Source organism: Temnothorax curvispinosus, unplaced genomic scaffold (genome assembly GCF_003070985.1).
Source record: "Temnothorax curvispinosus isolate PA1 unplaced genomic scaffold, ASM307098v1 QBEX01001322.1, whole genome shotgun sequence".
NCBI classification, from domain to species: Eukaryota; Metazoa; Arthropoda; class Insecta; order Hymenoptera; family Formicidae; genus Temnothorax; species Temnothorax curvispinosus.
In genome coordinates, this window is record NW_020211102.1 from 102,518 (window position 1) to 118,892 (window position 16,375).

Here is a 16,375-nt window from a genome sequence, read left to right on the forward strand (position 1 = left end):
AAAATACCAACAGTTAAAATAAATATACAGATGTGTATATGGTGAAATTATAACTAAAAATAATAATAAGCGAGTCGAGGTAGCCGTTTTGTATTCCTCGCATAGGTAGGTAGATAGGTAGGTATACGATCGCACGAATAAAACGCCCAAAGAATCGCGCGGTATATTGGCAGAATCAGGAGATGTATACATATATTTTTTTACAGAGTCAAGTGATCGGAGTCGATCTCACGTGAGCTGCTTGTTTTAAATTGCCGGTTCCAAATCTTAAATATCACTTTGAAAACGGACTGATGACGTGACTAATTGTCGTCCATTCGGATGACGCGATTTTACGTCGTCGTCCGAATGGACCAGTTTTCTCACAGTGCTTGCGGTCGGACACCGGACACAACTGCGACCTTCTTATGAAAGAGAGAAAGAAAGACAGAGAGAAACAGAGAGACACGTGGCCGGCACGCATTCGACACGTGACGTCGCGTCAGTGAGAGAGACGAGACGTCCGCGGTGCGCGGAACAGAAGCCCGATTTTCAAGAGCGACCTCGGCACGACCGCGTTCGGATAACGACCGTTTCCGGTAGTGTGCCGGTTCAATGGAGACACCACTCGTCACAGTCGTCACCGTCCACTATGCTCAGTACTCAGTACTCAATGCTCAATGCTCAATGCTCAATGCTCAATGGTATCCCGTAATCGCGATGCTTCGCCTCGCGTTCATCGGCAGGGTAGTCGCGAAATCTTAAACTTTTCCTCTCGGCAAATAAGATTATCGCGAGTCAAAATTGTCTACATTTAAGCAGAAAGATAAACAAGTGAGAGAGAAAACTATTATAAAATAAAGTCATTTATATTTCATCGCTCGGTTCTCTTTTCAGGAATTTCGATGAATTTTCCTATCGCTAAAATTCTGCGCAGATGACTAAACATAACACGAATTTACGAGACCAGTTGAAAAACAACACAAGTGACAAATTGCTTGCATATAGTTAGGTTTGTAATACATATTAATAAAGAAAAACAAGTATAAAAATCGAAAGCAAACGCCAAGTGAGCGAATCAAAGATGCATCGCCTTACTTTTGACCGTGCATTAATTTGTATCGTAATTTGGATCTTGAAACATTTCCGAAGAATATTAAACATTGAGCCAGTTATTGATGACGAATGTGTAACTTATCGCGTAACGTAGTGGTATCTTCCAACGCTATCGTCTCGAGTCTCGACCATGAAAACCAACGATATTCTCACGTACCGGATGGACTAACTAACGAAACGCGAGACTCGTGACGCGGACGCACTTACACGAGCGCAATTGCCACGCGCGCGCGGCCGTTAATTCTGTCACGGCGCGCGGCGATTCGTTATGGTCGTTGCAGCGATTAGATAAAAGACCGACGAGAGAGGAGAGGAGAGAGTCGGCAAATCGACGGTTACGATCGTAAAAACGTAACTCTGACTTTGTGCGTTACGCGTCCGGTCTGCCGTCTGGTCCGTATACGTAAACGATCAATTTCATAGGTATCATTATCTCTGGCCCATCGTCGCTCTCGCTCACGTCGCCATTGAGGAAGCACGATTATGCAATTTTACAGGTCACATACGCACCTCGCTGATTGTCCGTACGTACACGCACACGCACACGCACAATCGCGTCTACGATGGCGCGCAAACGCGCCATCATTCGTTGCGTAAAGTACATTGATAAAAATCCAAGATGAATAAACACAAAACAACATTTTCTCAACTTGATCTTCAAATCAAATTTATTCGGCATATTAAACACTTGTATCAAATTGCAAAATTAATTTCACTTTCTTCCTCTTTCCTTCCTGCTAAATAGAAATTAATTTAAAAACATTGCAGAGACTGATTCGGAATTTTTCTCAAGTTTTTAGGAAATTTACTCTATAGAAACTAGTAGAAACTAGAAACTCACCCCAGTGAGTGGTTTCGCACCGAAGAGCATACGTCTCCGTAATAGATGCAGGATGAACGCGATTTCGACCTTATGCAAATTTGCGCGGGTCGGTATCATTTACGAGTTCACGGGTCGAGTTGCAGAGCCGGCTCGCTAGAAGCGGAAGTGGTCGAGCTTTGCCGCGACGCGCGACGCGACGCGACGCAACGGGCAGGAAAACGCGTCGGGTCTCGGCGATTAGATCGCGTTCTAGGACCGCGTTCGTTATGTAGCCCTTGATATGAATTCGCACTCTGTGCTCTCCGTTTCGTATTGCATATTTTCATGCCACGAAACGAGGACAAGCGTCATACAAAGCAAGAATTTAACAATGCCATTTGATGCCAACTGAATTCTGCTCTGTAAATTCTATATTTTCTATATACGAAAAAAAAATCTGTGTGAAAGATAAATTGTCAGTACGGCGGCACCGCGGCGTTCGCTTTCTTTCGAGAAATTTATTTATTTATGTCGATTCACGCTCGTTTACAATTAAACATATAATATTCTGTCTTTTTAACTTCTAATAATAAGTCACATCCTATAATTAATCAACAATCCTAAATAATTTTATTTTCATTTTTATTTGTATTTTTACTTTTATTTTGAGAGAAAGCATTGCAAACCCAGTTAGCAAAATAAAAAAACCACTTATCTCGTCTAGTCTCATCTTTTCAAATTAGGCACAATTAGATTTAACGGAGCGTATCCTACATAAATTCTTGAAATTGATTCGAAAGAAACGAGTGCACGATATTTCTTTTACAGCTGCATAGAGGCATTGACTTAAGGCATTAAGGATTAACTTTCAACGATCGCGCCGCGGCGCCGGCGGCGACCGCGACGACGGCGTCGACGGCGTCGACAGCAATCGCGACGCGGCAGTAACGGCGCCGCATGCGGGTCGACGTCGCGTGTCATCGCCAGGATCGACTTGAAACATGTTCAAACCCTCCGCAGCGTGAGAGATTCGTTAATCTATGATAGAGAAATTTAAGTGCGGTTTTTTACGTATCGCGCTCTACTATTATCGATACATACTATTAACGCGTATACATGTTTTCTACACAAATAGTCTTTTTATCTACATAAATATAAAATAAAATCAGGCTTTTCTTTGTAATTCTTACAAAGAGCTCAATCTATTTTAATAACAGACCGTCACCATATTGCGGTAGACTTAAATCCCTTTCACTCTCTGTTATCACCTAAAGTTGTCGAGAATTTCGAGCACGAAATGCCCGTATTCGAAGCGCGATTTTAAAGGGTGATCCGCTATCTATTTGCCAGTTAAGCAGTTTGCCAGGGTGATGGTACCGTACCATTCAGCCATAACCGGATGATAATTTTCATGGTTATTCATCCCTCTCTTTCCTTCCATGTTTTACATTTCGTTCCACTTTCCTCGTTTCCGCCTACCCATTTTACCGTTTTTTTTCTTCCACCCTCTGCCATCCTCTCTCTCTCTCTCTCTCTCTCTCTCTCTCTCTCTCTCTCTTTCTCTCTCTCTAGCGTTTCTCACCGATTCGGCTCTATTTCTCTCGAGCCGCGGGTCGATGATGGCGACACGGAATCATCGGTGGAAACGCGCATGCGACCTACGACCTAGCCATCTCTAACGAGCGCCTCCCACTGTCACGGATCAATACCCAAGTAGGGCACCACCGGCTATACGTGTTCTCTCTCCTTCTTTCTCTTTCATATCTCGTCTCGTCTCGTCTTATGTAGTCTCGTCTTGTCTCGTCTCTCGTCTTCGCACGGTGCATGGTGTACCTAATAATGTGCATAAGCACATTGATACACCGCGACCCCCATGTTAGCGCACCCACTTGCATTATAGACGACACACAAGCCGGACATCTCCCTACTTTGGTGCAACTTCCATCAAATAGTCTGTGGATCATGTCGGAATCAATTATCGATATTATCGATATTTGATACCAGTATCGAGAGAAAGTACCGATAAACATACTTTTAGATAGACACCAACTAAATTTATCTTGGTATACAGAAAATATAATGGGATAAAGCCTTTGTACACCCAAGAAAATAATAAATGATTCACTTCCTAATGTTTGCCATGTGTTGTGTAATTGTGCATTACCAAACCAACTTTATTACGCTGAATGATTTAACTTTTACGAGCCGAATCAACGAATCGCATCGCGCAGCTAATCAAATCGGTTGATGCTTATCAAGTTTACCTCTAATTGCCATCCAATATTCTTTCAATATCCCTCAATAGATAACAAACTCCAGATATCCGCCTTCAAAAGTAATATATACGAAAAATTTTATAACACTGATTATTTTTAGATACATTTAAAAATTTGCCGTTATAGGACTTAAGATATCGTTATAACATATACTCTATATATATAAAATGTTCTGTTTAAAAGAGTTTCCATACCTCTTTCTCTTACGGCATGCAAAGTAACTGCTATAAATAAGCGTCGATAAATGGTTTAGAAAAATTGATTGCAAATAAAAATAAATTTAAAAAATATATAATAACTGACAAATGCTAATATATCTATCTTAGCGGTCTAGAAAGAAAGAAGGGAAACGAGAATCGTAGGTTTTAGCTTTATATCAATCGATAGACATATACCTAAGTTGGATTCTCAGAGGCTCCGATTATAATGCGAAATGTACATTTAAAAATAGCCACACTTAGCAAATACTCTGCACCCTGCTAAATCTAACGCCAATGGTGCAAGACCGAGCGCGGTTAGTTTCCTGACAAAAGTGAAGATATTGTTGTAAAATACAATGACCGTTACACGTGCGACATTGAACCGCATTTCACGTACGACAAAGCTAAAAGCCGATTTCGTAAACGGAGCAGGGGGCTAAATTATTTATGAGAAAGACACACGCGCGCGCGCGCTTTATTGCTGATCGATATTATTCAACTCGCATCGGTCGCACGATATATCATGAATAATTTAGGTCTAATCAAACTTTCCTCGGTGCCTTCAAAAACTTGTAGATATTGCCGCCTATGACAGAAAAACATTATTTGCGTAATTAATATTGTAAATGGAAAATGGTTGTAAAAATTCCCAATTTATTAATCCAATTGATTTGACGTTTAAATATTTATTAATATCTTATGTATATTGAATATACCTTTGCATTCAGATAAGGCACTTTTATAGATGCCAGAGATATGCACAATTGCCCTAGCGAGAGACATGACATAGAAGGTGTCAGAATTCTTAGTCTGTTAGACTTCCTTTGAGAGACACGAGTTAATAAGATGATCGAAGCCATAAACTATGTGTCGCATAATCTAATGCGTGGGTGCGCTCATGTGCGTGTATGTGTATGTTGAATTACTAGACCTAACCAACATACACATACACGCACTTTTTAAGGTTTGTGTTTTAAAGGATTTGAAAATTAATCAAAAGCTATTTTCGGTTTTCAATTTTCGTTTATCGGCAAGAAGCGCGCGTTTGTTTGCGCCTACAGCACCCGCACCCTCTGCCAAGCGAATGTTCCAATAATGTTTCTCGTAGATATGGAGACACGCGATGTGGATGAATGTGGATGAGCTGTTTGTCAGCTGGTCGATATTCGGCCACTGCCGCCGTTCAGAACGCGAACACCACGTTGCCATGCAACGGCTGACTGACTGACTGGATGACTGACTGGCTGGGTGGCTGGCTGGCTGGCTGGCTGACTGGCTGGTCTGACTGGTCTGACTGGCCTTGCACGCACCCTCACGCATTACTCACTCTTGCAACCGCCACGAGAGGAGAGATCTATGCGTGTGACGTCACGCAGAGTGCGTGGCACAGGACGTTTTACGAATTGGGTCAAGAGGGAGAGATTGGTCATTTAACTCGAGCACGCTACGTGCTCCCTGTATGCATCAAATGTGATTTGTCCGTCAAGCTGATTTTTCTCGTCTCAGATGTATCTATATATTTGCAAACTTCCGTGGATTTTTCGGAAAATGTAAAGTATAGGTATTTTGGCAATGCCAGGTGTAACAAGATTTTCGGGATAATATTTAATTTTAATTCGATCGGTAAAATACTCGATTTAACTTCGATACGTACGAGCAATTCAAAAAAATTTTTAATTTTGACCATGATAAATTTCTTCAATCTTTTTTGCGTTTTATTATGTTTCGTTGTAAGTTTAAATATTAAGACGAGTTAACTCAAAAAGAATAAATTTTTTCGTAGGTACATCTATCTTACTTAATCCATCTGCCTATGCGTTTTCCTCGCTACATCTTTCTCTTTCTCTCTATCTCTTATGAAATTCAATTTCCGCGAAACGAGTCCATATATATCTTGGAGCGAGTAATTAAAAATAATAATACGCAATTAGAAGCACGCAATTGATGTTACGCAGAAAATAAATAACGTATAACTTTAAATAAATTAAAAAACACGAACGAGTCTCAAGTACGTGTAACTATTTATTTATGTTACTTTAACTCAATTTTATGTAACACTTTTCAGTTATCAGTTAAAAATATCCGAGAAATACAAATTACTTGATAATCTCTCGATATAATCTCTTCCATCTGCGAAAAATTCGCGTCATTTACCTTGAAGAAATTGAATCGCGTGACTTGATGCCAAAGCGCGTTTTATTGATGAAATGTCTTCGCGATTCACGTGTCGTCGGCGAATGTTTGCTAGAAATTTGTGTTTATAATTAAAATTTTTTACGAATTTTTAAGGAAAGTATGAAGTAACGAAAGTAAGACAACGTTAATTATCGGGAGAGATTTGACTCGAGCGTTTTCGAATCCAAAGAAGTAAACAGATATAGTCGTGTACGCAAAGCACATTCTGTGCTGTCTAATGATAATGGATAAACTGTAAAAAAGTGTACAAACAAGCTCAATCGAGGTTTCCGATCAATTTACGTAATACTCCGACACGTTAGTCAACGAGAACTGTTTATATAATTTATAATGTCTTCCTTCCAAGGAAAAATATATTTTATAAAATTACAAAAAAAAATGTTAATTGTCTTGTGTAAAAATATATGTAGATATATAATTATTGATATATATATGTCAGATATATTATTGCATTTAAATATCATTTTGGTGAAAAAACACCCTGATAAAAAAAAAACACTGGTAAATAAATACAAAATACATAATGATCGCAAGATTATCAATTGTATAATTATGTGTAATAGTTGAAGATAAACTTATGCAATAAAGATATAGACATATAATTATTGAAGATTAGAAGTCTCAAGCGTATTGTATCAAGAGAGTCCGAGAGTCCGAGTGAATTGTCAAGTTTTGCATAGATATCGCGCTTGTAACAAACGAATAATTAAAGAGTCAACTGCAGACGCGTATTCATCTATTTTGTAAGAGAATGTATCTTCGGTACTCTACTCTACAAGTTCGGGATATTTCCACTTTAATTATATTTCTCATTTCTGCCTGGTATACCTATTTACGTGAAGAATTGTGTCACCGCAAACTGTGTTTCACTCTCTGATTCAATCTTATCCTAGATTAAACTTCGCGAACTCATTTTTTCAATTACCGCAATCTAATTATTCCATCATCTGACGAGCCGCGTAAATGACTCATGGATTATTCAATACGGACTGTCGAGCCCCCTTTAGATAGAACATCGCGAAATACGCGATTTAAGGACATCCACGAAATCAAATTAAAAAATCAGACGTTGAAAACTATTCGCGAGATTATAGATACAGATACGCGAGAATGATCTCTTACTTGGACGATAAAAATGAGGAAATCGGAATGAGATATACTACTCTTTTTTTCATTATGTCCATGATATTTATAGTACAAATTGAATCCATCGAGATTACGTCCCGATAAAAGTATGAACGAACTTCGAAAATCCGTTTCTATCGATATTCTTATCCGTGATGCTGTGCGACGTGGAACGGCGAGCGCGGGTCGAGGTTCTGTGATTAAAATTGGATTTTCGTCTATTCTCGTCCGGCCGTCCCTGAAAGTCTTTGAGACATTGAATGTATTTATGTCATAGCTGTTAGAAGAAGATTTTCTCTCTCTTCTCTCTCTCTCTCTCTCTCTCTCTCTCTCTTTCTCTCTCTCTTTCTCATCCGTACATCGTCATCTGGCGCTTTTTCACTGATGCGGCGCAGAACGATTGACATACGAGTAAGCGAATGCATACATTCGATTCATCAATAAATATGTGTACCCACGCGCCAAACAAAAAATTAATTCAACGCAACGCGTTTCCGTATACACACACTGTTATTACATTATCCGAGTGACATATCATAGTTTCCGTTGCTTTACAGAAGAGCGATTAATTTTTATTAATTTGTAATATCATAATTATCTAAAAGAATTACCATTTTTATGATGCAATTTTTCTCAAAATACTTTAGTCTCGCGACATATATTTTATTTTGCGACAAAACAGAAATTACTGAAATATATTTAATACATAATTAACAGCATAAATCAAATATTACAGCACAAATCGATTTTTTTTAAATGCGTTTTAGAGAATGACTACGATTACATGTTTTAAATTAATCGCACATAAATTTACATAAGAGTATATCAGCGTATACAGAAGCGCATAACTAATAAGACACATCAACATATAAACTCATTAAAACATATCACAGGAATTTACATTCTCTTGATTCTAAATGCCTTTATGTAGATCAGTATATGCAACGGACTCATATGTTTCGCAAATTGCATTTTGGATTATCCTTTATACTGAGAAATTTTTGCAATTTATACGAATCGCGTATGTCGGAGGGTCATGGAAATTTTCGCAATACGATTTTTTTATAACAACCGACACGCGAACGAGTTTAGCGCGCTTTATACTGACACAACGTCGTCTATCTCAGGATCGGCATGCGAATCGATTTTTCTTCTTTGCCTTGACATTCTTACGGTTTTAATATGTCGCTGAGAGTTTTTCATCGTTTTTCATACCACAATCAGAGAAAATCTAAACAACAAGATTTGACATTGGCAAGCGCTAGTCGCGTTTAAAAGATTATTTCTTCACATTGAAAAAAGGAAGACATATATTTTATACTTTATTAGTGTAAAAAGACTCCTTTTCAAAGAGTCAATTTACTTCTATTTCTTATCCTTAGTTTCAAGAAATAATATAATATGCATCGTGTAAAATTCTCCTCGTGACGCAAGAAGAAGAACAATCGCGAGGAAATAACAGATTTTCCGAGGTTGTCTATTGAATCTACTATCTAAATGGATCTATGTCGAAAACGGAACGTGTGCGAAATACAAAAACAAAAATACGACGCGTAGATGCAACGCATGCACAATACTTTCAACGAGTTTGCTTAACTACACATTTATCGCATGCGAGAATTTTAATTAAAACCAGAGATGCAAACCGACTTTGAACCAAATTAGAAAATTAAATTATCGAATTTGGTTGAATTATGGACAAAATTAGATTTTGAAAATAAATGCTTGAAACATATGTATATGTATATATCTTTTTCCCTTATGTCTAAATCAAAATCACAACAAAATGTAATAAAAATCATTATTTAAAAATTTCTTTAATAAAATAAAAAAAATATGAATAAAATTTTGAATTAATCAAGGTAACCGGCAAAAAATATGTTCGACTTGAATTTCCAATGAAAATTCCTAGTTATCTATTCATTCACCTGTTAGACAGAGGAAAAAGTCGATAGAGAAGGCATGCCGATGCATGGATACACATGCGCGCAATCGCTATTTTTCTTTTTCTATACGATACCGGTACGCAACCGGTTCGTGCTAGTTCATTTTAGTTTCGCGATCGAGCCGAGTTTGAGATAGGAAAGAGGGGAAAACAAAATCGCGCGCATAATCTCGCAGACGTAATGAATATCGAGAAAGAATAAGAGAGAGAAAGATGCCGTGCATCGTACATCTACGATTAAAGCTGCATTTCGCCATTTATGATAAAGAAACGACGTTCCATGTACCAATGTTACAAGAAATTCAATTGATTCTACCGTTTTCTTTGGCAAAACTATGTCTATTACAAAGGAAATTCAACAAGATTCGGATTAGAATAAAAGAGATACTTTAAAAGATGCTCTCAAACATTTGACTAAAACGTTTTCTCTTTAATAAACATGAAAATCTCTTTAATAAACAGGAAAATATTTGTTTAACAGATAGAAAGAACAGAAGTAATCTTTACGTATGATTCTTTTAGCAGAATTCATTAATACAAAAATTTCAATTTTCTGTTCAGAAAACAATAAAATTTTCTCGAAAGAATCGATGCAATTACATAATTAATGATTATATCTTTGCATAATGTCAAATTATAATCAAAATTGATAATCAGATTCCAACGACTATAAAAAGTTAGATACCGCCTTTACATAAACAAACTTAATTATCATATAAATTAATAAAAGAAATTTTCAAAACATTAGATATCTATGAGTAAACATTTAAGGAAGCAATATCCTAATTTCCTCGAGCAGTATAGTATACTTTCATAGTTATAAAATCGATAGATTCGATCGCAACATATAAACACGTACACCACATTCATACTCATGTATAAAAAGTTCATAGTTTGATAAGTTCGATAAATTCCACTTTTGTTAGAATCTGTTATAACACGATGTTCCTACGGATAAACCTCTTTTATCCTACCATTAGATTACCATTAGACTACCATAAAAAAGTTCCTAGTTTAATTATTAATTATCCATATTATATTATTATTCAAATTGTGTCAATTTAATAATATTCAATTTTCATAGAATTGTAGTTAATACTAAAGAAAATTTTATTCTACCGCTAAGTGTACATTTTTTTCTAACCCAATAAAGGCATCGGTCACTTCAGAAAAGTTATAAGGATCTTAAACGGAAATCTTCAGGAAGCAATTAAATCCGGTAGATCACAATTAGATTAACAGACTTTGAACTCGAAAGAATAAAGCGATAAGCTTAATCTATTTTTAGCTTGCATTTTATCTTGATTCTCAGCACTAAAATAAAAATTAAAATAATTTTTAATTAATATTAACATACGTACTACTTCGAAAAATAGACACGTTTGTCGATCCACTAATAGATGTCACAGAATTTCGTATAATCGTTTTATTATCCTATTATTGAACATCGGAATAATCATTAAACTGAGTTTATTCGTCGTATAAGTGGATATTAACTGTCATCGACGATAATTTATTTAAGATAGTAAAAAATGCAGATCTAACTTACATGCTGGATTGTGCAAAATTTTTTTGCAAAATTTCCGAAAACGCTTTAACTTTGATGACTCGTGCAATGGCTCATAATTCATAAATGAATTGTTGTCGAAATCAAAAGAAAATTTCATCGCAATCGAACACAATATTAATCGAGAAGGTATTTTAAATTAGGACAATATTTCATTTATTTATTTATTAAAATATAAAGGCAAACGAAAATAGTAAACTCACGCCTCAAGGACAGTATATTGATTAGATAAAAATATCTCCTTACTAACGATCAGAATTAGCAAAATAAACTGAAAAAAATGTTTGCACTCACGAATCATAATCAACTTTCAATTGTGTGTAATTCTGATTATTTTAAATTATTTACTTCCATGTTGGAATTTTTTTCTATAAATTATGTTTGTCTCGTCTCATTTCGTCTTCCTAAAATGTACATTTCGAGCAGCTACGTGTGGAATCTTTCACCAAAATAACATTTTGTTAGTCCGGAAATAAATGTAATAAGATAAAGAGTCAAGCGGAAGCAAAAGATAACACAAGAGACCTTCCAATTTAGTATCGAGCATTTTATTTCCAGATAGGACTTGCGCTCTGAACTGACGGCCCTTAAATATACCATGGATATCGATCCAGTCGATGGTCGAGTTTCGTTTCAGTTGAAAGCTGGTGTGCTATTCCGAGGATGTTACTCGGAAATAGCGGCCGAATCGTCGCCGATATTACTGAAGTGAATCGAGGCAAATTAAAACAAGTGAAATTAAGTCGGAAGTTAAATATCGTTGACTTAAAAGCAAACATCTTTCCACCTGGCGCAAAATCAATATCGAAAATCAGTAGATATTAATGATTCATCGCTGGAGCGGAGAAACGTATTGTGGAAAAATCGAGTGGTGACATTACGACGATAAAATCAGGGACAAAAACGAAACGAATATAAAACCGAAGTTCGAAGAAAAGTTCACCCTCGCATCGTCGCGATCGATTCGACGATGATACGCTTCGACGATGAGTGGCACCAACAATTGCCATGCGAGGCGTGTCGTGTGCGGAGGAGAAGTTCGGCCGGCACGTGATGCCGATCGAAATGTCAGATGAACTGCATGCGGGTGAATCAACGGATAGATGCTCCAAATACAGTCATGTTATAATTTCGCGCGGCGATATATATTCAAATACCACAAAGGAGACACGACGATATCGTTTGATTCATAATTGGATTAAATAAATAAAATATTCTAACAAAAGAAATTTTAAATGTCGTCAAAACTTTCGTCTATAACGGCGAAAAATACCAAGATTTCTTTAATGTCATAAAAGAATAAATACAAGACTACAAGACTTGAAAAATCCCTTCCGTGCATCCATAGGGTTAAGCACCGAACGGTCGAAGCCTCGGAGCAGACACCGGACAGTCGCTGAAATCCTGAACGATCCGGTATTATCCGGATCGTTCAGGACCTGGCAAGGCTATCCAGAAAACAACCTAGCTTGCTGTCCATCTCCCAGCATACTTATTTACACGACTTTTTCGTTTCTATTCTAGATTCTAATTCTAGTCTTAATTCATAAAGTATACATTGCTACCAAATTTTTAATTTATTTCTTCAAACTTAACTGTGTGATTTGAATAATATTTCTCTCTTTTGTTTAGTGCTTAAATTGCAAGTATGTCGTCCTTTTTACGGCACTTTCTATTGCAAAAAAAATTAATTATGTCGTTTGTACGCTATTAATGGCAGTATTACCTCAAGATATGGACCATTTTTACAAGGTACTGAATTGCCTAGCAATAGGCATGGAAAAATATTTAAAGAAATCCAATGAAACTTGTCAACATCTTTATTACCGCGCTTATTACCGTAATGCACACGTAATAGATAATGTCAAATAAAAAGTGTATGATTCTGACATTGCGGAAGAATGATAAGAGACGCTCGCTACCTTGACGCTAATTGTAAGATATGAAAGCGCGGAAGAATTCGCACAACTCAAACATATGTAACAGTTTAATTCTGGTTGGCGTGTGATTACGTCAATAAGCGTAATTTATGTATACGCTAAATTAATATAACATTTGTGGCGTAAATTTATCATAATAAACTACTAAAATTTATATTCACTACGATTTGTCAAAAAGTATACATAAAAATGGAATTTTTAAAGAAACTCTAAGAAATTTAAGTGCTGAATATTCCAAGTATATAATAAAAAACTATTGTAAACACTTCAAAATTTATTAAAGCAATAATTAATTCTTTTCATAAAGAATAAAATCTCTACTTATGATCGAGTTTTTGTCACATCAAGATATTTAGAGGATAAAGTCGACATAAATAAAAATTCATATATAGAGAATTTTTAAATTGTTGCAAAAATTAGATTCATCAAGAACATCCTTATACATCAGAGATCCATAAAAGGATCAGAGGTTAAATCAGAAAGTTTCGCGTAAATGCAGCGAGATGCAACTCGTTCGCGGAAACGCGCATAATCCCAGCTGACCGATTCGAGAGCGCTATAATCTAAACGATCGATACGCGACACACCGATGATGTTTGACGAGCGTTAAAAATTGGCGATTCAATGTCGCGCAGCACCGCGAGATACGTCACTCACGCGTGAATGACGACGACGACAACGACGATGATGGTGGTAAGTAATCGAGAAGCGGAAGTCGGTCCAAGAAATTTCAATGAATAGGAAACACCGGTAAGAACCACTTAAAAGAATTAAACTTCTCAATTAAATACGGTGTGTGTAATTATAAATCGCAAACTCGTGAATAGCTGTATCAAAACCGATAAAAAAAAAAGAAAGAATTGCGTTTATTTCGCATTCTGACACGCTATCGTATCTTGAGTACTGGGCATTGAAGGTGATGGTCACGTAAGATTAAGTAACATTGTTAACAGCACTCAGCTCTCTCGACTACCAAGACAATTGTGTCTCTTAAGAAATGTTTGAAAGATTGAAATAAAATTGATAAAACCTCTTTCAGCTGGACGAAAGTCAAAATCAGATTTTCTATTCATCTCATAGTGAATCCGGACATAAGCATGCCGGAAAGTCGTAATAAAATAACTAATGAAAAACTCGACAGAAAGATGTTGCTGAGGGATGTAGGAAGGAAATGGTGGAGCTTCTAGATCGAGGGCGTGTCGCTCGTGTCCCTCGAGATTACATACTTGTTTCGACTATCCGTAAAATTACTATCGTTGTTTGTATTTTAAGAGTTGAAGATAACGAGCGAAGTACAAGGAGGAGTCTAGATAGATAAGACCTAAATATCTTAAGCCATTAAATCATCCCTCAATTCAGGTCTAATTCGTGGTTTACCACAAAGACATAACCTAATCTAACGTGAATTACTGAAAAACTAACTATGTCAGAAAAAACTCAATTGCACAGTTTTATGAATTAGTATTTGCTACATCGAAACCAATCATAAATGTATTATTAACAATGAGAGCGTTGTCACGCGATAACAATGTGTATTACACATGTACAAAAAATTAAGCCACTTTAACGCGGTTTTAATTTAGATTCGGTAAATCAATAAATCAATTACAGAAAAAATCTTGTAGGTTTTACAGAGTGCATTTAGAAACGAGCCTATGGATCGAAATAACGTTAACGTCTCGAAATGAGACGTTATTAGACCATCTAATTTTCGTCCGATATAAACTGTATCGGACGAAAGTGCGATACCTACCACCTTTTCCCAAGGAGCTTTCATGCGGCACACGGGTTCGCAGCAATTGAACTTTAGCGCGGCTCTAAAAATAACGGTCGCCGTCGATCCATCCTTCCGCTACTGCCACGACGACGCGCATAATTAATCGATCCGTTCGTCTTCGAGAAGCGTTTCCGAGAATAAAACAACGAAAGACAATGCGATTTCCGAATTCATATCCTCACCGATCATCGTCGGAAACCACTGTTATTAGGACACCCACCGGCGACGAGACATGAAGATAAGGATTTTCCGTGAAGAGAAGCAATCTTGCGACCCACGGCGAGCGAGCGAGCGAGCGAACGAGCTTGCGTGCGGAGCAATCTGCGCAGAAGCGCGCCGAGAAAATCACTAAGCGCGTATTTGCATCGGACGGAACGAGCATCGGAGCAAAATCTCCATCGAGCTCGCCGATCGGACGATTCTATCCGCGGCTAATCATTGACGGACTTCCGCGATTGATGCCGAGTAAGTAACTTCCGGATAGAACTTGTTTTTTATAACGAAGTCTGAATATCTGCGAAGAACTTTCCACGGACTAAGCACTTCCGGAGAACTTGAAAATCCTTTAAAAATATTTCGACACGATCAATGTTCCTAATTTTCCAACGAGATCATCTGTCATTCGCTTAGTAGAGCACGAGGCAGGCGTCGACGATCGCACGTTGACATTTATTATAGCGTTTTTCATCGGCAGAGCTGCATGGCACGCATTCATTGTCAGTGCACATTAAAGCCGTCGTACACAAACCAACGTAAAGTGTATGTTTAATATAAACATTAAATCACGAAATCCTCAATATTCTTTATTGCTAAACTGTTTGGTAAAATATGTACTGGGCATTTTACTTTAAATATTAAAGATTAAATCAGGTACAACGGCTTTAATGTGCACTGAGTGCGCACCAGTTCTGCCAATGAAAAACGCTATTAGATAAGCGGCGAAGTGTCGCACGGCACACTGTCGAGAAAAGCAGCGCGCGAGGGAAGCGACTAGTTCTAAAAACGGAACGGGAGAAAAAATCTACGATAAGCACAAAGTATCGTAAAACTTTACCATGTTCCACGAAGTCGCGAGAATTAACAAATGCGAAACGAAGGCGAGACACGGAGAGAGAAGCCATGCTCGAGACAGAAATGAGAAGGAGAGAACGAGAAAGTTATCAAATCGGAAGTTCCTCGTTTTCCTGGTAACGGCACTAACAGAACTGATCAGCGACAAGTTTGACAAAAACTTGAGGAGAAAAGAGAGGGGAAGAGAGAAAGAGAGAGGAAGTGAGGGAAAGAGAGAAAACGAAAGAAAGAGATGGAAAGAGACTAGTCTGCTATCGAACAGGTATTTCAATCTAGGGAGAAAAGGAGAGTAGAAGAGAAAGAGAGAGGAAGATAAGGAGGAGCTTCAGAAACTTCTCTCTCTCTCTCTCTCTCTCTCTCTCTCTCTCTCTCTCTCTCTCT

The 16,375-nt window shown here is 37.4% G+C and overlaps 1 protein-coding gene across 5 annotated transcripts in view; it reads right to left on the reverse strand.

Annotated features, from left to right (window-relative positions):
- LOC112462429 (sodium/potassium-transporting ATPase subunit alpha) overlaps nt 1-16,375 on the reverse strand; it is a 62,351-nt gene that overhangs the window by 21,235 nt on the left and 24,741 nt on the right. The gene's annotated exons all lie outside the window — the stretch shown is intronic.